This window comes from Hetaerina americana, unplaced genomic scaffold (assembly GCF_022747635.1).
Source record: "Hetaerina americana unplaced genomic scaffold, ioHetAmer1.1.p SCAF_22, whole genome shotgun sequence".
Classification (NCBI taxonomy): Eukaryota; Metazoa; Arthropoda; class Insecta; order Odonata; family Calopterygidae; genus Hetaerina; species Hetaerina americana.
In genome coordinates this window covers 6,931,774-6,955,959 of record NW_027286786.1, presented here as the reverse complement: position 1 = coordinate 6,955,959, position 24,186 = coordinate 6,931,774, and the positions used below count along the sequence as shown (strand labels likewise).

The following is a 24,186-nucleotide window of genomic DNA, read 5'->3' as shown; positions in this document are numbered from 1 at the left end:
AAACTTTGATATGGAGCGTAGCTATGTACGATGCGGAAACGTGGTCATTGAAGCAGGAGGATAGACGTAGATTGGAGGCTTTTGAAATGTGGTTGTGGAGAAGAATGGAGAAGGTGAAATGGACAGAGAAGAAAACAAATGAGGAAGTACTTGGTATGGTGGGCGACGAGAGGGGTTTGTTGGGAGAAATCATATTGAGGTAGGAAAAGTGGATGAAGGGGGTATTGGCCGGCAGCGGGATGTTGAAGACTGTAATAGAGGGGAGAATGTCAGGCAAACGAGGAAAGGGCAGGAACAGGATAGGGATGTTGGACGGGATGAAGGGAGGAAGAAAGTAGTCAGAGATGAAGAGGGGTCTGATGTAGAATAGGATTCTGGATTTTGTGTTTTGTTAGGAGCCACAAAATGTTTTAGTTAGTAGATGTGTCCATCTGAAAACCTAGCTTAACCGGTAGATTACCTAATAATATAATAATAATATGTATATATTAATATATATAACGTTTTCTTTGTTCTTCTTCCTTTTACTCCAGTTAAAGCTTTAAAATTCCACTTATGCACTCTCCTACTTTCCTAATAATTTGATGAGTACGAGTTAAGCAATTCAATATACTTTTTTATTTCATCCAAATTTTATAAAATTCCTTAAATAATTGTATTATGTTAAAAAAACCATGTAAAATTTTCCTTAGGTGATAACTTGTAATATTAAATCTTTTCATGAGATAATTAAACGTATCGAAACGCAAAGTGAATGAAAACTTTAACCATCATGAGCAAATCATTTCAGCGAAACAGTATGAAACACCACTTTCAGTGAACAGGAGTATCAATTTTAGAATATTAAAGCACTGCCTATTTCAGCAAACGATCGCCAATGCGGCCGACACGTGTCTTGTGAACTGTTAAATACTATCTTCGCAAACGCACTCCTTAATACCGGGTCTCTGTTCCAAGGTCAGATCAAGATCTCCAAAAAAGGCAATCAGGCGCTCCAAAACGCTCTCTCGGTCGCCTCCGGGCAAATGAGAGGCGCTGCCATTACCGGAGTGAGAGTTGTCTTCCGGCCGGCTTCGGGTCCCATTCCGTTTTGGGTCGCTTGCCCCATCGGACGCGAGGCCCCGCTTGCGTCCCCTGCCCACTGACCGACTGACCACTCTGACTGTCCGGCGACCCCCTGCTCGCGACATCGCCCCAATTTTCAATGCGAAACGACCAACGAGAGGCACAATTAAGAAATGCGGTCGTCTTGTGGAGGTGATGCAGGCAGAGGACAGGGAAGAAACCAATAGCAATGAAAACTCCTCGAGGCCAAGCGTGCCGAAGAAAATAATTTTAAAAAAACACCTGAATGTTTAATAAACCTCTTGGTCGAAACATTTACTGCATTTTTTGATCAAATATATATTCAGAACTAGTGACCAACACTTTTTTACACAATACAGCTCAGTTGTAACGTAACTCTTCGCGATGGACTTAAAAGTTAGAAAAGTTATGTCAATCCTCTAAAAATAAGGTTCAGCATTTCATATTCTTTTTTGTCTTTCTTATACTGTAAATTAATCTCACATTTTGGATAATATGTGCTTTCGAACGCATCATTCACTTAATCATATGTAAATAGCTGTTGGGTTTGAATTTTCGATTGCATCTTGAAAGGAAAAAGTGATACTCTTACGACTTTTGAGTGGTAAAACCCCGCGGAGAGATTCTCCTAGTTTATTTTTTGCAAATCTCCCAAAACGATATTGTGAGATGATTGATCACGAACTTGTTTGAGAAATATGAAATGCCTCGTCTCCACACTCGAATCTATATCACTTAACGTCGCATTCCACTCGTCTTGGACGCTTCCCCCCATGAATGGGAACCCCTCCCACTTATTGCCGTCGTCGAATGATCCAAGCTATGCGATCGCCAATCGGCGCGGATGATTCGCGCGGGAAATTTATTTGCGGGAGAGAAGCGGGGCGGCGCTGCCTTCGTCATTCCGCGCGCGCCCGAACTCCAGCGTCTTACCGACTGGGGTGACCTCTCCCGGAACGAGAGCGGATTATCGACGGTATTTCGGGAGCGCTACTTCACCTCCAGAACTATCAATTATCAAGAGGAATACAAACTAAGAAGAGCAAATGTTTTTCAGGAAATCTCAGTGCAGTCACCCGATAGTTCAGGCCCAGCGACTCGTGTTGGCGGTGCGCAGCCGGGTCTCGCAGATGGAGGCTCCGCCTTTGGACACGTGACCCCCAGACCCCGCCGCTAGAAGACGCTGAAGCTCACGGCACACCTGGACACGTACCAACTTATGCCCAGGCGTTAGCGGTCTCGGCACTCATCTCTCAAAGCCGCGCCTAATGTTAAATTGATAATAGCACTTCGATGGGTCGGAAAGAAGGCTTTGATGTAATCTGGTGATGCACAGTAGACCAATCGATACCTACCAACGAACAGGGTGCGTGAGGATAGGCTGTGCGGAGATTGAAAAATGCATTTTGATGTGTGCCGATCATTTCCAAAACAAATTTAAATGAAAAACGGTTCGCTCTTTATCAAGGCTAGCATGTTCTAATAAATAAATGTATATTTGGGGGCATTATAAATTTCCCGTTACAATGGGCGCCTTAGAGTCGCCACGGTGCGGTTAATGCGGTGGAAAAGTTTTCCTTTGCGGGCGTGTTCTCTCACTCACCTTTTCTGCGTCGAGTTTCCCTCTCTCCGAAGCTGTGACAGGTGCCGGTGGATGCTCGCCGCGATGCTTCCTCCTCCCTGAAAAGAGCGGAGAAGAGCCGTCGTCAGCGCGGACTCGGAAGGGACGTTCAAGGGGCATGCTATCCACTCCACCACCCCACTCTCCAGTATCGCGTGTTTTTCGCGCCGATTGGGAGCATCGGCGAGAGTCGAAATTCGTGCGTGTGCACGGGCGTGGGCACGCACGCGGGGAGAGAGGTGACGACACTCTCGGTCGAGATCCGTGCGCCGACCGCAGAGGACTATGATGTCTTCGCGCGAGCGGAGCATACTTACGTACTCTCAGCAAATAAATATTTCATTTCTTTTTTGCTCCGTTAAGAGAGAAGCGTAGGCTAATGTCGCATTCATTAGAAACCTCCGCATTCCTGGGTCATTTATCTATTTCCATCTCTTTAAAAATAAAGGTAAATGTTTCCTTTTCTTATCTTTCCTTAGTTCATGGCTGGTGACTCAAGGCAAAGATTAGTCATTTTGCGTACGACACCAGCATTCATGGTTAAAATTAGGAATCATGGAGTTTTGCTTAAAGTGATTCACAAAACATTCAGAATGGTGTTCCAATGACATCTCTAACTAAATGCAACAGCTGCCGAGGCAATGCAAAGCAATGAGAGAAGGAACCATGGGCCTCGGGGGCGTTCTACGAGTTCGCATCAGGGATCACTGATTGGGAAGGGCACTTGGGTGTGAGGCACGTTGGGGCGCCTTCTTGAAGGCTATAGCCATTGTCATACGCTCGCTTGGAAACCGACGCCGGGAAGGTTGAGCAAAGTTATCTAGACTTAACCTCTCTCATGCAGGACCTGGCATCCAACATGCCGCAAGAGTGTAAGGGCCACATCCAAAGCGAGGATTGAATTGAATGAACAATAAAGCGATTGAATTCGGAGGGAGGTTGACATTTTTTAGAGAGTAAATTAATTGAGTAATTTCTTAATCTTTGTTGTGGTGTGCGCACGTATTAAATGACTATTCTCTTGATGTTAACGCGTACATCCTTTGAGGTGTATAATTGGAAAGTACGGAAAATAACCAATAAATCTTATTTAAAGCAAAAATGTCCATTTTGGGATTGAATGAAAGAAAAGGGAAGTTGGTCCTTCGGTGGGAAAGTGAGTCGAGGGGTTAATGGCGATCTTATCCGCGCGATCACGGAACGGGGAGAGAATCAAAGGAGGGGCCACACTTATCGAAATATGGTGCCGTTCATTTACGAAGCGAAAATAATCGAAGTCCACAGTAATATTACATACTTACTCGTAATTCGACTCTAAATAAATGTACGTAATGCGTAATGCATTTATTTCGTTTTAGGGGCTTCGGTGGATTGCAAGGGATTTTGGAGACTTCTTCAGAAAAACGTATTAATAAATTTCAACATCCTGAATTGAAGAGGGATTTTTCCGGGATACATTCAAAAGATTCGAACGCCCAGAAATCAAATGTATATTCAAAGGCCGCGTAGCTTAAGCCAAAAGCTGTCATTTAGGGGACACCGAATATTAAGTGCTATATGCAAATTGAATTGAAAAAAGGAAATTATTTTCCCACACCCTGTATAATATCAGGAAAGAGGAGCATTGAAGGGGGATCGAGATGGTGTGGTGGCTAACGTACTGGCTTCCCACCCTGAGGGCCCGGGTTCGAATCCCAGTGGCGTTAAATATTTTTCAGAGGTATCTCGATCCCTACTTGAGGTGCTTTGGGGAGGGCACTTTGAGTGAGTACGCCGTCCGTCGGATGGGACGTTAAACTGCGGACCCCTTGGCGCCTTTCGTAAAGAGTAGGCTGATGCCGACGCCGGGTTTCTCTTCATCCTTTTTTGTCCATCCCCTATAGCGCAAATGACCTTAGCTGTCGGTCGCCTCCCCTCAAAACTACTAGGAATATTATTTTTAGAGCCAACCTTGGTGCTATATTTTACATTTGTTTCCCGAAAAAATTCGCGGCATCAAACGAAATAGGCATTTTATGGGATGATGGGAAAAAAACAGTCAACCCTCTCGGTTGAAATGTTTCGGTAATTTTAAACGAGTACTTAACGAAGATAAATACGTATTAACATTGATCTATACGAATCTGAGGCCGAATCCAGAGATTTTCTTCCAAATTGCCTGAATTTTTTTGAGCTTTCCGGAACATTTACCATTAATCTGCTTCAAATTGTGTTTACGATGTGCTCGGTCGGTCATCAATCTTCAAAGCCAGGGTTATAACTCTTTCAATAATTCGAAGTACATATTCTTATCCTCCTCTCGTCGCAATATATCATTCTACACACGGCAAATCTTAATTTAAGGGTAAAGCAAATCAAGCAAACGAAAAACAAATTTTCCAAATCCAAATTTCCGATTTTCTCCGAAAAATTAAATAAATATGAGACACATTAACAACGGATTTGGTGCACTGAGCTCTGCAATCGATTCACGACCGCCTCTTTAATTTCATGCCATTCCAGCGTCATAATCAATATAAGCATTTTAATTGATTCATTTGGGGCTCGTGATGGTGTGGTGGCTAACGTAGCAGCTTCCAACCCAGAGGGCCCGGGTTCGAATCCCTGGTGGCAGGTAGTCTACTTGAGGTGCTTTGTGGAGGGCACTTTGAGTGAGTACACCGTCCGTCGGATGGGACGTTAAGCTGCGGACCCCTTGGCGTCTTTCGTTATTACAGTACGCTAATGTCGATGCCTGGTTTCTCTCCACCCTACATCCTTTCCCAACCATCCCTAATGGCAAAAATGACCTCAGCTGTCGGTCACCTCCCGTGAAAACATTACTAGATCGATTCATTTCCTGTTAACATATTCTTTGGAATCGTATTAATGTCTATTATTATTATTATAAGCTAATCGATTCTTTAATATTTATGTTAATACCACTTAATAATAAATTGAAATCATTGCAAATTTTCAATCAGTACTTTTTCTTTTCTCTCTCTAATATAATACCTAAAAAATATTTGCATTAGCACGTTATTAGTATTTCTGATTTTCTTTGAATGGTGATGAATAGTGAAGTCTGTATGTAAAGTCTCCATCAATCAACCCCTCCCCTCCCCCCGGCAGACGTGACTCCTGCACCCGTCTTAAATACTTGTGCGTGATTTCCATGCAAGTGGTAGGCATAGGAAAAACCCTCGAATTTAAGATATTTGAGGGAATTTTGACTTTGATTTGGTAGTCAATCGTCTCCGCCATCCTCTCTTTGCAGCCAGCCCTCTTTCGCATCAGACTGTATTGATTGCTGTGTGCAGACTTTTGGTTTCCCAGAACCCTAGCATTCCTCGTGTTGAGATTCGCTTTGGACGAATTCACCCTTGTCACTTGTCCGGCTCAACCGTCTCTTCAAGGCTAATTATTGGAATCCGGTTCAACCTCTCACTTACGCAGCGCATATTTCTCGCCCTTTCCATCTCCCGAGTGAACCCGATCCACTCACTCCTCTCTCTCTCTTATTTGTTTCCCCACTAACACCTACATTGAACACTGATTTTTGTCGAAATATACGCCCGTCCTGGTACATCCATTTTTCTTTTGCGGTTCTCTATCCATGACATAACTGAGGCAAAGCGCATCATTGTGCTCAATTAATATTATCTACATGTAGTGTATACACTTCTTTCCTTGTACTCTGCTTTTTCTCCTCCATTGAGAATATTGTAAGGCTCCCACAGGTTCTAAGTTAGATAAGATCATAGTGCACACATTGTGACAGCATATCAATTTTAATTTTAGCCTCCAACGCACACTTGATCCTATCAGACCTGCCAACGTGGAAGTTTATCTTGAATGTAATAAGAGTAATAAGTATTTCCCCGGTGCTTTCATTCAGTATTCCCCTTTCATTTCCATATGCATTGAAACAAGGAGTAACGAATAAAAGTGTGTGAACGATATTTAGTAGTCCGGTCTTGCATTCAACTTTCTACTTATTAAATATTTGGATTTCAAATCATCCTGTTTAACTTTGTTTCAAATATTTTTGCCGTTGAATAAGGAAGCCAATTATAAGCATATAGTATGGTAAAGGAGATCGGAACTTTGCCCTCTCAATATGAAGGCATTCATAATAATTTTAATGACGTGTAGTTAACCTGTCAGAGGTGAATTCAGCTCTGGAGTTAAATTATAATTTCTATTGCGCAGAACCGTTAGTTTCCGAAGACATTTTCTATTCTAGAGATTTATTGAGTATAAAAAACAAGACCACTATATTCTGCTCCACATATTATCCACTTCCCAACATGAAATGCTTCATGTGATTAGAATGAGATTATAACTAATTTATTTGATTAAAAATCTGCTCGAAAATATCACACTTTGCTCTGCTATAAACTTTATCTGATTGAAACTGTATGAGTTACATATGAGGTAAGAGTTTCCACGAAGTTTAACCGAGAGCAGATGACTCCATCCCTTCGAGCCGGTCCATTCCCCCACCCCCCATCATCCCCCGCCCCCTCCTCGTTGCTTACCGACTTACGTCACTCCCTCAAACATTCCAATGAATATTTCTTCAATTTCCTCTGCGTTCTTTGCGATTCTCGCGAAAACTTCCCTCCCAAAACTGGCGCATAGCAAAACAAAAGTGGAAGAAGAACTTACACAATAAACATTGGCGATAAGCTAAGCTAAACTGATTTCCCCATAATTCTAAAATTTTTGGGCAAACTATTCGTTAATCGCCATTAGCCAAACCGTTTTTTCTACCGACAGCAGGAGAGGAGGAACTTCGGCTGGAGAAGCGAAGGAGAGTAGTTTTTGCGCGAGGGAGCCCCGAACTTTGCAGCCACCCCTGGGCCGGGCGGATTCGCGGCCCTCCCGCGACCAAATTAGCGCTGCGATCGAGGAGTGACGGGCGCGCGAGGGGGAGGCGGAGAGGGCAGGGACTTCGGCTACGCGGACACTCAACGCTTTGTTTCGGGGCGTTCCGCGGGACGCTATGTGCCGTGGCGAGGTCACGGGCGAGAGGGGAGGGCGGGGATGAATGAGCACTTTTGCCCCGAGCCGCAGATTTGTCCGACGGCCGCCGTCAAGGAGGGTCGGGGGCCGAAAAAGGGGCCACGGGCCGTCTAGTCCACAGCCCCCCCCCCGGGAGATTAGTGGGCGATTATTGTGTGCGCTGCGCCCCCTCGCCCCGCTCCCTTCCCTCTCGGTGGTGGGGGGGGGGGCCGAGTAGGGCGGGGCGCTGCCCGGTGGGCGAGAGCGCCGGGGGTTCGCCATCTCCCCCCGCCCCCACTCTCTCTTCGGCCCCACCGCGCGCCACCTTTCTTCATTTCCCTCGGCCGTCGAGTGTGCCAACATGAGTGGAGACTCAAAATGTGTACTCCATGAACATAAAACAGAAAAGTTGCGCCATTTTAATTTCATATCAAAAAATGTATTCTAGATCGTTGAATATCTAGCATTTAATCCGATATATTAAACCGTTCCGCCACTGTGATGTTCGGCTGTTGAGGTTCACTCCACATTTCTTTAGATATTTTTCTAATACCAATGGTCAAACTTATCGGCGTATAGGTAAAGGCTGTACCGTCGCGATACAAAATGTCCATTAAAATAATAATAATAGCATATATTCAGAGTATATCAATCCACGTGCATTCACATCTATGTCGTTCCGAAGAGAAAGTAGCCACTTTGCAGCACTGACTAAATCTTAAAGATAGAGAGGGAGGCAGAGTTACAAATGGGCTGAAGACAATTCCAAGGAAGAATGGAGGTTGTGGAAAGCGTTTTTCTGTCATCCGATTGCCTTACTTTTTTATTGAACAATTGGGAGGTCGGAGTTTAAGTAGATGAAGGATTGTTAAACCCAGATTTAAGGATAACGGTTAAGCTTAGTTTAATCAGCCGGCCAAAGAATTGCAACCACTGCCAAGCACTGCGGAGGCAGTCTGACGGGTATGCGACATGAATCAAGAGATAGAAGAGAGGGGAAATGTTTTGGACTCGTGGAATCGGAAGGCAAAGTTGAACGTAAGACCGCAAAGGGCTGAAACAGCGTGGGTAGAGAAGATCGCTCGTGTACCAAATATGGAAAGTATTCTAGAGGCAAAGTAGTGAAGAGGGCATTGGAAAGAAATTGATTGACCTTCGGAAGCAAAGAGGCGAACGGCGTCGATGGGGACCGTGTCCAACTAATTAATCCTTCCATTGTGCCACAAGGTTTGTCCTTCTCATCTGCATGTGCTTGCCCTCCGCTGTAGGTTTCTCGGTTTTCATTGTCCTTTCCTATTCTGCTCTTCTTTGAAATTCCTCCTTCTGCTTTTCCATCGAATCCCCAGCATTCTCCTTCGTCACCATGTTTCTCAGGCTTCTATTCTTCACCCTGTTCACTTTTCCATATCTCTGAAACGTCGAGTTTTTATTTCCCACATGAACGCTTTAAGGAACTGCTTCCTTAATGCCAACCTCAGGCCATTTGAATATAGAAGTTGCTTCTGCTTCATGAATCCCTTCTTTGTCTGTGCTATGTTTCACTTTGTGTCGGTCGAACTTCTTCCATCCTAAGCCCGTATATATGAATGATTCCACTTGCTTTAGTTTCGCTCGCCCAATTTTTATATCGGCTTTCAGCTTCTTTCTTCCACACTCAGTTGGAGTTTTAGTTTTCTTCCTGCCGGTTAAGTGTGCGCATGATCCTAAATCGTATAGGCATTGATAAGATGACAGTGCTAAGCTCGTCCCGAATGTCTTGACTGGCGACCAAGAGCAGAGTTGAGTGTCTGCTTGCGAAGACCTGCGACGGCTTTGCGACGATTCCCTTACAGTAGTCCCCCCGACTTGTCACCAGCAGACCCATATTTCCTATTCTCAAAAGTTAAATCCTCCCTCAAAGGACAACATCATGGAACCCTGATTCAAGCCGTCAAGGATTCTTGCACGCGTATCCTTAAGGACCTTCCAGATTTCGCCTTCCAGTCTTGGCAAACTCAAGGGATGTACTCTGAAGAATTTTGAGCCATTGTAGCAATATCCGAGATCAGATTTTTCCGATAACATTTCTACAAACCATGTATTCCTAAAGTATTTTATCCAGAGCCATCGAAGTTGCTCGCTGGTCCTCTGGCGTTTCGGCCACTGCCGTAATATCATCTGCAAACCGGAGTACGTGTATATTGACTTCTTCGTTATTTTTTAAACCGATTTCATTCCAAATCCTTGTGCCACTTTTATTGACTCTTCTAGATATGCTTTGTATAGTGCTTTCGAGAGGCTACATCCTTATCCAACACCTTTGTTTACAATGCCTCATATTATAGATACGTTTTTCATTTGCCCAGATGTTACCTGAACCTTATAGATCAAACAAATTCAAGCATCGTGTATGAGCCACACTACAGGAAAAAAATGTCGGCATGCAATAAAATACAGGGTGCGTTCCGAAAGTAATACAATTATTTTTATAAAGTACTTTATTGAATATATTTCCACAAATACGTAAGTACTGACCTTTGGCCTCAACACATTTTTTCCAGCGACTCTACCATGACGGGTACGCGCCCTGGAAGGCGTCTTCGGGAACCTCTCGCAAGGTCTTCGTCACGGCTGATTGATGCTCTTCTATGGACGGAAAACGGGTTCCTTTCTGGGGAACGAAAAGAAGTCCGCTGGGGCGACGTCAGGACTATAAGGAGGAGTGGGGCAGCGTTGGCACCTGGTGTTTGGCCAGGAACTCGCGGACTCGTAGTGCGTTGTGGCAAGCATCTTGGGCGCGAGCTTGGCGCACACGCTCCTCATCGCTAAATTTTCAGCAACAATGTGGAACACAACAGTAGACGGCAATTTCAGTTCATTGGCAACCATCTTGATACTAAACCGACGGTCAGAGTCCAACGATTGTCGAGCACTATTCACATTGTTGTCGGTTTTGCTGGTTGAAGGCCGCCCAGAGGGCGTTGTTCGTCGTGAACCTCTTCCCGGCCCTCCTTAGAAGGCCTTAATCATCCACCTCCTCCTCCTTTAACTCGTGAGTAGGACAGAGCAGAGGCCCCGTAAGCCTCTTATATCATTTCGTTGGTCTCCTCAACAGACATTTTTCAATTAAGCACAAAACTTAGTGATCGAGTAACGTTGCTCGATCGTCGATCCCATTCCATTCCAATTGGCGCCTAGAGGTTTATAATAACTGACGTAAAGCCGCTTTCACAACTTGGAGAGCACTGAAAGTGATTTTGCGGCAAAGAATAGCGTACCCTCCACCTACTCCAAGTGCTTTCATTCCACTCCGATCAGTAAAAGCGGCGCGGGAAATTTAACTACATTATCTTTGTAAAGAGCCCTGTAGTAACCGCTTAGTAGGCACGAGAAAAATGCCCATTGTACCACCACTATCTCTAATAAAATCACACAGCGAGATTTATATATTTAGTGCTAAACATAAGGTCATCATTCTTCCGCGAATTTAGTCTATTTCGAGTGCTTTCAGTATCTTGTTCCGCTGCTGTCTTCTCCAAGTCCACGAATGCCACTTATAATGGATTTCTTACGTGTATCGCGAGTGCCCTCAAGTTGAGGATTGCCACCTTAGCCACTGGATGTTTCCTATATCCGCATCGGTGTCGCATAAGGAAGGCTCTCTTTTATCTTTACAAGGGTAGACCCAAAAGTTTCTGGGCTGACCTAAAGATGGCGGTAGTTGTTTGAAATATATTCACTGCATTAGAAAGTTTACAATCTCAAAAGCATATTTTTCAAGTATAAAGCCGCCAAGTTATTAAGTATTTGTTTGGCAGCCATCAATGTTGAACTTTTTCAGTGAACTTGTAAAAATGGATACAATTGGTCATCGTTATGTCATACAATACTTTTATTTGAAAGGCCTCAGCCCAACCAATATAAAATCAAAACTGGATTCTACTCTGGGTGAGTCTGCTCCTTCGTTTACAACAGTAAAATATTGGATAATAGAGTTTAAATGAGATCGTAAGACCTGTCAAGACAAGTATCGCATTTGTCGACCAAATGAGGTGACGACTCCAGAAACAGTGAAGAAAATCCACAAAGTGATACTGGATGATCGTCGACTGAAAGTGCTCGACCCAGCATACATAGTAGGCATTCCAAAAAGTGCGGTTCATCGCATATTAACTGAAAATTTGGACATGAGAAAGCGGTGCACAAGATAAGGGCCGCGTTAGCTCACACTCGACCAAAACCAGTGTCGTGTATATGTTTCCATTCAGTGTTTAGCAAAGATCCAAAGCAAAAAATCAGAAGTTTCGCGCCGCTTCATGACCATGGATGAAATATGGGTCAATTACTTCACACCCGAGAATAAAGAACAATCAAAACAATGTATTCAAAAGAGAGAACCGCCACTAAAGAAGGCGAAGACCATTTCATCTGCAGGCAAGGTCTTTGGGATGCGCGTGGGATAACTTTTATTGACTATCTTTGAAAAGGAAAAACTATCAATGGCGAGTATAATGCGAACTTATTGCAACGTTTGAGCAAAGAAATCAAGCAAAAGCGGCCGCATTTGGCTAAGAAGGAAGTGTTTTTGTTTATCAAGACAATGGGGGAAATTCCTGCTACCTGCAACGTTGGGTCGCATTCCCTGCCTTTTACAGTCTCCTCGGGGGGTAGAGTGTGTGGTGCATGTTCATGTGGTGGTGGTGTTTTACATTCTTGCTTGTGTGTCCTGGCTTGCGTGTTGTAGGATGTCTTTCGTGCTGCATCCTGGGGTGCAGTTGTTTGTCAATTTATGGTATATGTGTTTGCATGAGTGTTGGATGAAGTGTGTGCGCTGCTGTGGGTGTAATTTTGCATGTGGTATTGTTCCTTTTAACGGTTGGTGACCTAACACCCCCCGCCACACGCCCTTGCGGCGGCTTGCGGGGTACTATGTAGATGTAGATATATGTAAATGTTCACAAATCCATTATTGCAATGGATAAAATTAATGAATTAAAGTTTGAGACGCTACCTCATGCACCTTATTTGCCGGATTTACCCCCATCAGACTATTTTTTGCTCGCAAACTTGAAAATATGGCTCGGTGGTAAAAGATTTTCCAACCGTAAGGAAGTGATGGCGGCATTTAATAGCTATTTTGAGGAGCAATACAGCTCTTATTATAAAAAGGGCATCAAACTTATTGAACATCGCCGGAAAAAGTGTATAGAGCTGAAAGGAGATTAGGATGAAAAATAGAACTTTTTTCCAAAATTTTTGTGTTTTCTTTGTTGGATCGGGTACTTCTGGGATTACCCTCGTTCTCCCACACTTCGGCTAAAGATTGCTGGTAAATAACGAAATGCCTGATAAATAACTAAATTAAATAATATTAAATACTTAACTAATTTCGGTTAATAAATACTTAAGAAAAACTTGCAAATGAATTAGCGTAGTAATCACATTTTTCGTAAGTTTGTAATGATGTAGCTTCTAACTAGAAGTTATTAATTTTTGTAAATATTGCATTTATACTTTGGATACCATTGCTACAATAGAGGAAAGGCGTCGCTTTCTTGCAAGTTGTTTATATAATAAAAACGGCTCAGCTGGAATACTGAGAGGAAGATATTGAAAATAACAATTGGAAATGATGAGCTTAGTTTAAGTCAGTTGAAATGTGGGTGTGCGGTAGGATGGAAAATATGAAATGGGCAGAAAGGAAAACAAGCGAGGAAGTGCTGGGTACAGTGAGAGGGGAGGAGTGGTGAATGCCGGGATAAATCCAAACGATGTAGGAAGGGTGGATGCAGAGTCGATTGTAAGTCGATGAATATCGAACAATGAGAGAGAGAGAGCGCGATTGGCAGGCGAGAGAGACGGAGGCATAGAATCTCCAATGTCGTGATAGAATTTCACTGCTATCTTGGTACTCTGCTGTGTCATATTTCTTCACCTTCTTGTCCTTGAGCTGAAAAGTGGACGGCACGGTAAAAAGAAAGTTATTCTATTCGAATAAGGTCTCTACAGGCTTATCCTAGAAATATCAAGAACAATCGCCATAACTAATAGAATAATGAGACCTCGGTATTTTGGTTTCATTATAAGTCGTTTAAAATACCATTTGTTAGACAATCTACAAAAGTACGTTACTTGCACCCCCGTTGAAATATTTAGAGGAGGGAAACACAAAGACGATTCAGCCAAAATTATCTCCAACTTCCAATAGGAGTGGCACCAGAAGATGAGAAAGGGGATATATTGATGGGTACTTTGGTCATTTGCAGTGAAAATCACTCATTAATCATAATCCGTTATTTTATTTTATTCCGTTAATCACATTTTTTTATAAGGTGATTGATTGGTTTAGCGTAATGACAGCATTTTGAAATCATAAATGTCGTTCAATTAGACAAATATAGGCATATGTATTAATCCCTTGAACGCAAGTGCCATTACGTTTTTGAAAAGGAGGAAGGTCCACACAAGGATCAAGTTGAAGTGTATGCCGTTTCCAATGCAGAACAATGGTTTTGCTTTTACGACTGCATCATGCCAAGATCTTTACTTGTTGCACATTCACATTTTCCACCGGGTCGTCTTATTCTTATTACATGTAAGAGTTTTCAAATTCTCTGCTATACCCTTAAATGGAAAAACCTGTTTCATATATACATATATTTAATGTTTTCTAAAGAAAAGAACGACAGTAATCGCACGACATTGCGTCAATATCAAAGCGTATAAATTATTCAGCTTGCCGTAAAAGTTACTGCCGCGTCGTAGCAGTTCTGCCGCAGTTCTTTTGAATGTGGCAAGAACCCCGTTCATTAGCCACACACACGCACACGTGTGCTCCTGCACACGCACAAGGGTGCATCTGCTTTCAACTTGGATCCCCCACTGACACCACCGCCACCTTCCCGTTAACATTCGCGCGACAAATGGTGCTGGGGACGAAATTTCGAACAAAATGGCCGCATTCAGTTCTATTTGTTCTCGTTAGTTCTCCAATTGTTCATCATACTGAGAATCTAAGAGTGATAAAAGTTAAGTTGTCTTGTTGGCAGCGAGCCATTGTCCAAATAGAAAGCCTGGAAAAGTGAAATTGGCAAATGCGAGCAATTCGAGCGTGGCAAACCCTCCAGCCGTCTTTCATGGACACTAGGTCATCCACACATTGAATCACAAGTCCGACCTCCGAGTTTAAACATCGACCAAGTCAAACGCTGCATTTCATCTCCATCCAGTTAATTTCCAGTAACCTTAGGTTGCTGTGGTTAACGTAATTAGGCATTGAATGTCTCGTCGGAAATATTTCCACCCTTACCTGGAGGAGCGGCTTTCTCCCCTCGGAACGCAGTCGCGTCGGTGACTGATCAGTAGGGGATGAAGTCTTGGCGCGGGCGTGGGGAGGGGTGGGGTCAAGGGGGAGTGGTCCCCCGTTGTCCGTGGCGTCCTTCACCCCAAGGACACCCCGGTGAGTGGGCGACTTCTTTACCGAACCAATCTACGCTTTTGGTGGAGGGACCTTGGAATTCACCTCTTGGCATGAGCCACTACCGAGCCCTTCACCGCATTCACATGCGAGAGGGGGAGGGCCCATGCAAGTACATGCTCGAGGGAGGGGGGAAACACGGCGGCTCTCTCCCTCTCAGCGTCGGTCGAGGCGCGTTTGCGTCTCACTCGCCTTCGAATTGGAAGGTGCGGCTATTCATTCAAAACTGAGCAAGCCGTATTTGCAACTTTCGCTCAGAGAGATAAAACTTTTATATCCACTAAATTGATTTCTCGAAGGGTCGAATTCTACGAATTTCCGAGAGTTCGAATTATTTCCTATTCCATTTCTAGGATTCGATTTTTGATTTAGAGGAAAGTAAACATGCACGTCAAAATAACTAGTTTTTTGCACCAAAGTCATTTTACAGATTGAAGGAACAAATCAGGTAAAACGAAGCAATGCGAATTTGATAAGTTATTTTGCTATAACTCCACCAGGTTTCATCGATAATGATGTGGAACAAGCATAAGGAGCGTCGGTATAAAGTTCAAATCCACATCCTTGCCACAATCTACACAGTTCAAAGAAAAATATTGTAATACGAGTAAGAGAGATATTAGTCGTAATCATTTTTTTAAACGTAAAAGGGCATTCCAATCTCTCCGGATGAATTGTTAATGCTATGCCATGGTAATTGCACATTCTTTATGGAAGAAAAAATATTTTAATCCATCCAAGGAATTTTTATTTCCTTAATTATATTAGAATTAGGTTCTGGCTCTCCCGGCCAGATGTGGAGTTCTGTTTTTTATTGGAATTCGAAGTTAACTCGAAGCCTATCTATCCTGGTTTTTCCAATAAAGTTGTACCAAATCTCTTTCACATTTTTGGGGAAGCATTTCTGATGCAGAATCGTGTTCATCTCATCTAATTCCTAAATTTCAAAACCCCCTCAAAATTTCTAAGGAGGGACTGCGCATTGGCAATGGGAGCCGGCTGAATGGCATTACCACTCATTGAAGCATGATAAAGGCATGCAAAATTTTAAGCTGGAGTATTATTCCGTTGGAAAAAGTTGAGAGTGAGAGAGAGGCTGCCAATGGTCACAGTTCCTTCCTTCGCCAAAATTACTCCCCGACTCTAATAAGAGGGCACTTTCACCGCAAAACACTCACTAGACCTGCATTCGATTTTTAGGCTCGGAATGTAATGTGGCGCCACCCTTTAACCTTCCCTTCACTTTAAAATGGCGGCTCCCGCCCCCCAACGGAGCCTTGGAGCCCGCAAATCTCTCCGCTAAAATAATGCGCACTTTTTCCGCGCGGTGCGGGCCCGCGAAGGCCCTTTGGCGCCTTCCTCTTCGGATCAAAAGCGTCGAATACTATCGAGAAGTTGCGGTTCAGCACCGTGAAAGAATTACCGCTGTAATTAATTCATGAGACGTAACTTGAAGTTGAAAACACAACTGATAGAGAAATATTATTACTATTATCGAGAAAACAACCTATTGCTGCATGCTTCTGGCGCCATATTTGAAAGAATCGAGCTGAATGTTTGTTATGATTTGAACAGCAAAGGAGTAGAGGAAAGGTTCGATCTGCGTGGATTGCGAGTGGCCAGGCGGCGTCGTCCGGTGCGAAGTGAGATCCGCGACAGTCGCCGCATTCGAACGCCCGGCGCGGGCAACGCGCGTTTTCATAGCGCGCACAAAGAATGAATGGGATGGAAGACACCCCCCCCCTTCAAAATGCAATCAAATGGCATAGCTAGGGTTGCTTTCCTTTTCTCCGCTCTTATAAATAACTCCATTGGACTCATCTTATGCGAATGGAGGGTTGGGCCAGGGTGAGGACGCCCAGAGTTGATAAACGAAGTCGATCCCGGGTCCTTTGGTAAAAAGCTCAGCTCTCCACTCACAATGCTACAGCGTTCCTTCATCTGTTAAATCATAGCTTATATATAATGCAGGTACTTACGAGCTCTTTTAGCTAAAACATTCTCTTATTTTCCGAAGAACAAAATATTTATGTTAATTTCTTATAAGTAGCTCAGTGGAATAACATTGTCCTAAAAAGGAGCCCTAAAGAGACATTTTCAAAATATTTGCACTAATCCTAATCTCAACAATGTCCCGCAAGTCATCTCAAGGGCGTGTGGCGGAGGGTGCTAGGACATATCCTGTAAAACAGATAAAAGCCACATGCAAAACCAACTAATTCGTGCTCTTTTCCACAATCTTTGTATTTTTTAAATACAAGGGTTGTGGTTGCTCCAAAATAAGAGGTCAATTTTTAAAAATTCATTCATTCATTTCAGCATAAGTAGAATGCAGAATAGAAAGGCTTCGAGTTAACTTTGAATACCAATAAAAAACAACAGAACTCTACATTTGGCCGCTAGAGCCATAATCTAATTCTGATATCATTAACGAAATAGAAATTCCTTGGATGGTTTAAAATATTTTATCTCCCATAAGCATTGCATTTGGGCCGACAAATGTCGTTCGTAGTGGAATTCCTGAGAGTAGAGTCCGTATTCACCTTAAGGAAGTGTTTTGGGAGCATGATCACTCCATCCTGAGCACCTTCAATGACGTTTGGGATCGCTTCTTTCCATTGAGTAGCCTTAAAGAAGACATGAACCCACCCAATGTAGACTTGGATCTTTTTCACATGCAATTCCTGAGCTAATTAATATTGGTCACTCATATTGTTTTGCTTTGAATATTGATGTAAAAAGAGCCCATTGTAAAAAATCACTTGAATCGTAATCTGACTCCTAAATTTGTCCTTAATTATACTTTATGTCACGTTAGTCTGTCTCTCTTCTCTAGATGCAAAAGTATTCACTGCTAATTATTTTGTTAAGTAGTATAATCTATACTATGACTAAATTTCCCAATGCTAAAGCTGTGTTGCTAAGGCGAGTTCATAATATTTTTCTCAGAAAACCTAAAATACCTAATCACTCACCCACTACAAATGATTGGTATATTATTTAAATTAGTTGGATGATTGTACCCGAGTGTGACGCAAGCGTGCTCCGGGGATTGTTTTGTCTTTGTTATTAGAAATATTTAAGGGCTGTGACATTAACTCTCAAGTTAAAGTAAATAGATTTACGAAAGCGTTACTTCCAGCAGGTGCAATTCACCTGATTATCACGCAAAAATTTACATTTCAATTCTTTGAAATTATTCTTAACTGCCATCAGTGCATTATTATCAGAAAAATGGCACGCCAGACAGTACTTATAAAATAGTATCTGCACATGTTATTTACGAAAAAAAAATAACTTTGCATAAGTTTCACGCATATTATGTCATTTTTTTAAATTCCACCTAATGATTGCATTAATGAGGCCTAGGCATCAGTACTTTATGTAATCTTCATAAATTGAGGATGACATACGAGATGAGACATCGTAGAAGTCTTGACTTATTTCGTTGTTAGTTAAAGGCATCGATTGGAATTTAACTGAACTGTTTAAACGAACTGTTTACCGCTGTTGGAGTTTTTCATTTATTTAATACTACTAGCCGTAAGAGGTCAATTCTATCAAAATCAATTTGAAAGCTCCAAGTACGTTGTAGGCATTTCCCACGTGATGCAAAGCTTCTGCAAAATATGGCTTGCAACAGCCGCCTGCGTCATGGGTTTCGTTCCGATCTGGTGTTGAACGTAGCCATGTTATACTATCACAATTATTTGCTGCAATACATGAGAAAGGCCGATTTGAAAATCTCAAAGTTTTTGAAGGATGACGACATTTCTCCATGATTGATTTTCACATTCCACGATCCTTTTCTTTGAACTCCGTAAGTATTTTCATGATCCGGATATCTTATCATGCGAGCATAGTTAGCATGATTTTAGCACGATCGATCGGAGTAGACTGTAAAACAAGAAGTGGAATTGCTTACTTATCATTCAGATATTATATATTATAAGGCCTCAAATGGAAATTTTAAACTTGCCATCGCCCCGCCTCAATTTAACATTCTCATATTTGGGTTTTTTTAATGCCGAATTGATTTGGGGGCGCCACCCTATATGCGTCGTACAAAGCATTTGGATTGCACGCTTACTAGATCTCGTTTGTTTCGGTGATCCCGCTAGCTCGCCCTCCGCTTGAAGCTCCAACGTGGTCCGTCGTCCGGTGCCGCGCTTCCTCAGCGCAAGGAGCTCTGCTATCGACCTATCAATCCCCGCCGTGGCTACGTGCCTGCGTAATTCATCAACCCCGTGGAGTTCGTTCTCATCCTTAGAGATTTTAAGTCCTTAAAGTAATGAATTAAAACAAAAATGTAATGCGAACACTTCCATTTTGCGTGCCCACTGCTTTTTAACTCTTCTCGAATAGGACGTGGCTCTTTAATCATAATGTTCTCGCAGACAACGGAATCCCAATTGTTGCCAAGAGATTTAAAGTTCTGGCTAAAAATTAAGCCTGAATAATAATTATTTGCCCATTGTACTTTTGAAGTGTTAGAGAATGATTAAATGAAAGCAATTCGATTCTGGCAAACAATTCTGCAACCTAGAGTCGCTAGAATCGGAGTAGGTCCACTCATCAATGCTCTGCAATCGTCTTGACTCCATAACTCAGCAGCTTTGGCTTTATTGTCAAAATTGTTATGTAAACGCGTTCTATCATATTTGGGTGTACCTCTACCGGCTATTGGCGCATAGGTAGCATAGACCCAAGGTTGACATCTTTCGGCCCTCTGCCCCCTTGATATGGAATCGCAATTGATCTTCTAATCCTTGTTTTCTGGATATAACAACTGTATGCATTTACGGATTGAGTGATAAGGTAAAAGACTCACCTGAATCTGAATAATGCAATGGGTTTTAAACATCACGACTAAAGTAAGTTATTCCTTACAAATTTATATTTAGGTGTGTCGACCTTTTTCAGTGTAATTACTTTCGCACTATACAACAGAAATAAATACTTTATCCTGTACAACGTTTAGAAAAATTCGAAAACCGTTTTTTGCGCACAAGGTAACAGTCTTAAGATGCTTAAATTAGCCGGGAAAAAACCAGTCAGTCGAAGAAACTGTAAATTAGTAAGAAACCGAAGAACAGTAAATCAAAAAAGACACCAAGTTTGCGGCTATTGGCTTTTCTGGAGGACCAATATCGAAAGTCATTGAATAATTTTTGATTTCGATAAAAGTAACCCTCTCTTTAAAGCTACAAATCCTGTCTCTGAAAGAAATGAATAAGGCTGGCTTTCTAAGACTTTTCACGCTAATGTTAGATGAAGTTGTGACTTTCCAGTTACCGAGTAACAAATGCTTAGATATTGGCCGAACAGAACCATATTAATCATGGGTAGATCCGAGGTCGCGAACAATCCCATGCTCCCCTCTCTATTCGTAGCTAACATTTCCGCCCATGATTCAGTGATCTCACTCAGACTGGTCACCAATCACAGTGCGTCCTTCCGGGCGTCCTGATGGAGCTGTGTCGCCCCCCCACCCTCCACCCACTCCCTTTCCTGGCGCGCGCAGGGAAGGGAACAGGGTTGGGGTATATACTCCTCCCCCCCCCCGGTCGCCGCTTACTCGGTAACCACCTCCGTATCCGTGGACGCCATCTTATATCTGCTCCTCCAAGAGCTCAGCTTAATGTATACTTAAGCACAGCCCGAGGTATCCGAATGCTGCGCAAATCTGATTTCTGTCTCTCAAGTATCGATTCCGACTGAACTTGAATGCTAACACTTTCGTCGGGCGGTATAATATTTGTTTGAGAATTAGGAATACGGAGCCTGGGTATGGGTCAGGAATGAGATACCAAATATAATCCAATCATTTGCTTTAACCTGACTTAGAATTTCCAGGGAAACCATAGGTGGCACAGGGAAAGGGTTTGGCCTTCCATAATACCCTGATTTGTGCATTTCAAATGCTTTTTGGCTTAGAATTGAGTGAGCCCTAACGTCGGTTCAAATGGTTACGTGTTCTTACAAAGAACTAATGAACATTGCATTAGTAAAGACATGGATTTTACGACGAACGAGTTATCTTTATATCGAATCCGCAGCTATCTCAGCTCCTTATTTGAATATTGCAAACAATGAGGGAATTCAAATTCTTTTTTTGCACTTCGGTTTCTGGCGTTTTGACTTGTGTGTGTGGATTCTAATTTTGTTCCGGGAATAATAATTTATCGCATTTTAAATATATTAATACTCACTTTAATCTCTCAAAAATTGATAAAATCAACCAAATTTTCCCGATGCGGTATTACCTCGCTCAAAGTCTGGAAGGATAGTTGTCACATCTGCTTTCAGGGCGATCTAATTTGTTAATTGTAGTATTTGCGATTTTATTGAGGTAAACAATGAAACACTTGGGATACTCTCATTGGTGACACACCACTCGGGAGTATTTTCGATCACTGGATCACGATCCAGCACGTTTTAATTAGAATGGACTATTTAATGAAATTTTAATTATATGCTCGCGATTTTTACTACTATTTTTTGATTCAATGAGTTTCTTTCAACATGTTTTTCGAAGATTTCTTTATTAGTACGCACCTCGTTGAAAACGCCTTTGAATTAGCACGCATTCATTGCGGTCTGACGACCAATCACACGATCTTTCCCTGACTCGTGGGGAGACCTTGAGTCAACTGAGCGGGTCTGCAAGGAGGAACCGTCCACGGTGCCATCGGCGCTGTGGAAGAGGGCGTCTCCCGAGGGCAGCACTTGACGGAGACGAGCAAGAAATCCGCGCGACGGGTCGGAGTGTCGATGCGGGTGCAGGAGGGGCCTTTCCCTCGCCCGCGGGCCCCAGCCTACACCCCGCGGTTTCGACCATTCCCTCACTCTCTGATTGACATTTGCGGTCGAATACTAATTCAGTTCTTCGCGCACTCAACCAATCTGGAACTAAATTATCTCAAATATAATTGATGCTAAGCGGTGCATCTTCCATTTCTTGAAAAACAAGCTCTCTGATCTTAAATACGCGCATCAACTGTCGATATTGGCATCCACCACCGATTGATCGTTGAGATGAGTCGCCCAAACAATTAGGGCCCCGCTGCAGTCACCCGGGGGAGCGGACGTGCGTTCGGTTTGGGCGGCCCTGCCGGGCCCCGTGCTGGCGGGTAAACCGGAGGGTAGGAGCACTCCATCAGCAACTGCCCATGGCCTGTTCCTCAAAGTTTAAAGTAAGTTAATAATCCTTATAATTTTCTCCTGATGACCCCTAAGGCCTGCAATAATCGATGCATCACGGGTTACTTCCCCACAGTTCACGTCTTGGGGATTCAAAAGCTTTATGCTGTTGAGACAGAATTTTAGAGTAGCGGCAAATCAGATCACAGCTTTGTGAAACGTGTCCCCGCCTTCCTCTACGGCCCGACCGGGTCGTTTGCTTGAATATTTGACACAAATGAAGGTTTTGACCAAAGCATTAATTCCAATTTTGTGTAACATATGTCATTCACTTCACTCTTTTTCCCCTAAATGCTGCGGGGTATCAGCACTGGGAAAAATTATTTCGAAAAGAAATTCAGCATTCACATTTAATTTAAGATAAATCCTTGGTGAAGCTGTGTGAAATAGAGGGGGTATTTTAGTATTAAATTTACGCACAGTAACTCTATAGCGACTCCTTCGCAAACGCGTCAAGTACGCGCGTGGAATTAGCCCCACGTCGTTGGCCGTTCGCTGGAAGGCATCATTTTCCCCTGCAATTGAGACCATGGCACTGAACTGTGGTTTGAGGTCTAGATTATTCCCTTAAACTCTATTTGAAATCTAATGGCTTGCATTCTGTTTGGCTTTGTCAACAGTTTGCTTTTGGTAGATTTGAATGATGTCACCACGTATTCTTCATAACCGTATGGAGTGTTTTGCGGAGGATGCCTTCAATGAATCTCGCTGGAACCTCTCGCCTTCTTCTAAGCAACTGCAAGTATCTATCGAGGCAATCAGAACCCCAGACATTTGTGGCTCGTTTGCACAGCTGTTATTTGGCATATGCATGTTATTAACATGTTTGGTTGGCCAATTATTGAGCACAAGGTTACAAATCTCCATTTAATTGCCATACTATTTTATCAAAAATTTATATAAGGGGTTTATATTTGATTCAAATATGCTTACTTTAATTTCGCAAGTATTTTCATCTACATTTCCAATCAATAAAACTGAATGTCCTACCGCACTGCATGGCATTATGATAATCAGTGTCAACTGATTGGCAAAGAAGCAGTAAAGAATTGTTTTCTGAATATGTGGAAAAACGTTTATAAGTCAAAATAAATATTGCAAATATCTTGATGTGACCATATTAATGTCAGCTAGAAGGCACCGAGAGTTGTGGAGAAACTCTTACTATCATTTTTTATGCAAAACCTTCAGAAAATTACCAATAATCACGGTATGTTAGTTCGGATCTTCGGAGGCAGGATGTGAAGGCACCTTCGGTGCTTACCTGTTGACCGCGCGGCGCTCTCAAGGTGGCCGCTGTCCGACGCTGTCAACCACCGCCGCCGCCGTGGGGGGCCTCGTCGCGCACACGCTGATCTGTTCGCTCTCGACCTGCTCTCTCTCCTCCGCTCTCTGCTGTGCCGCGCGCGCGATCCTCTTCTCAACCTCGGGTCCACGACTGAGCGAGTCGGGCGCGGCGCTCTCTTCTCCTGCGCTCGAGGGGGCGGGTCCAAAGGGTGGGGGGGGAGGCTGCGCGGAGGCGGCGCCGGGGGAGGGGGCGGGCAACAGGTGTCCCTCCCTCCCCCTCGAGCGAGCGCCGCGGCCAGGAGCTTCGACGCATGGCCAAAACGTCTCGCGTCTCCCATCGCTCTCGGAACCCTCGCAGAAATAAGAAGTCGCGGGTTGGCGAGAAGACAGATGGCTTGGCCTTCTACGCCCCGTAAATTCGTTGCACTGCAACCAATCAGTTTTCAGGACTGCAGGCGAGAGTTGGGCGTCGTGTTTCCCGACCGTCACGCGGTCATGTGCATGCTGGGACGATGGGACATTCATTTATGCACCCCGCAAGGCATCG

General features: G+C 43.3%; 1 protein-coding gene across 1 annotated transcript in view; it reads right to left on the bottom strand.

Moving 5' to 3' along the window:
• Dh44 (diuretic hormone 44) overlaps positions 1 to 23,776 on the bottom strand; it is a 438,509-nt gene extending 414,733 nt beyond the window's left edge. Inside the window, exons 1-2 of the mRNA XM_071586425.1 lie at positions 23,617 to 23,776; positions 2,690 to 2,766 (exon numbers count right to left, since the gene is read on the bottom strand). The gene's annotated coding sequence lies outside the window, so the exon portion shown is untranslated. The remainder of the gene's footprint in view (positions 1 to 2,689; positions 2,767 to 23,616) is intronic.
• Between the last annotated feature and the right edge of the window lie 410 nt (positions 23,777 to 24,186).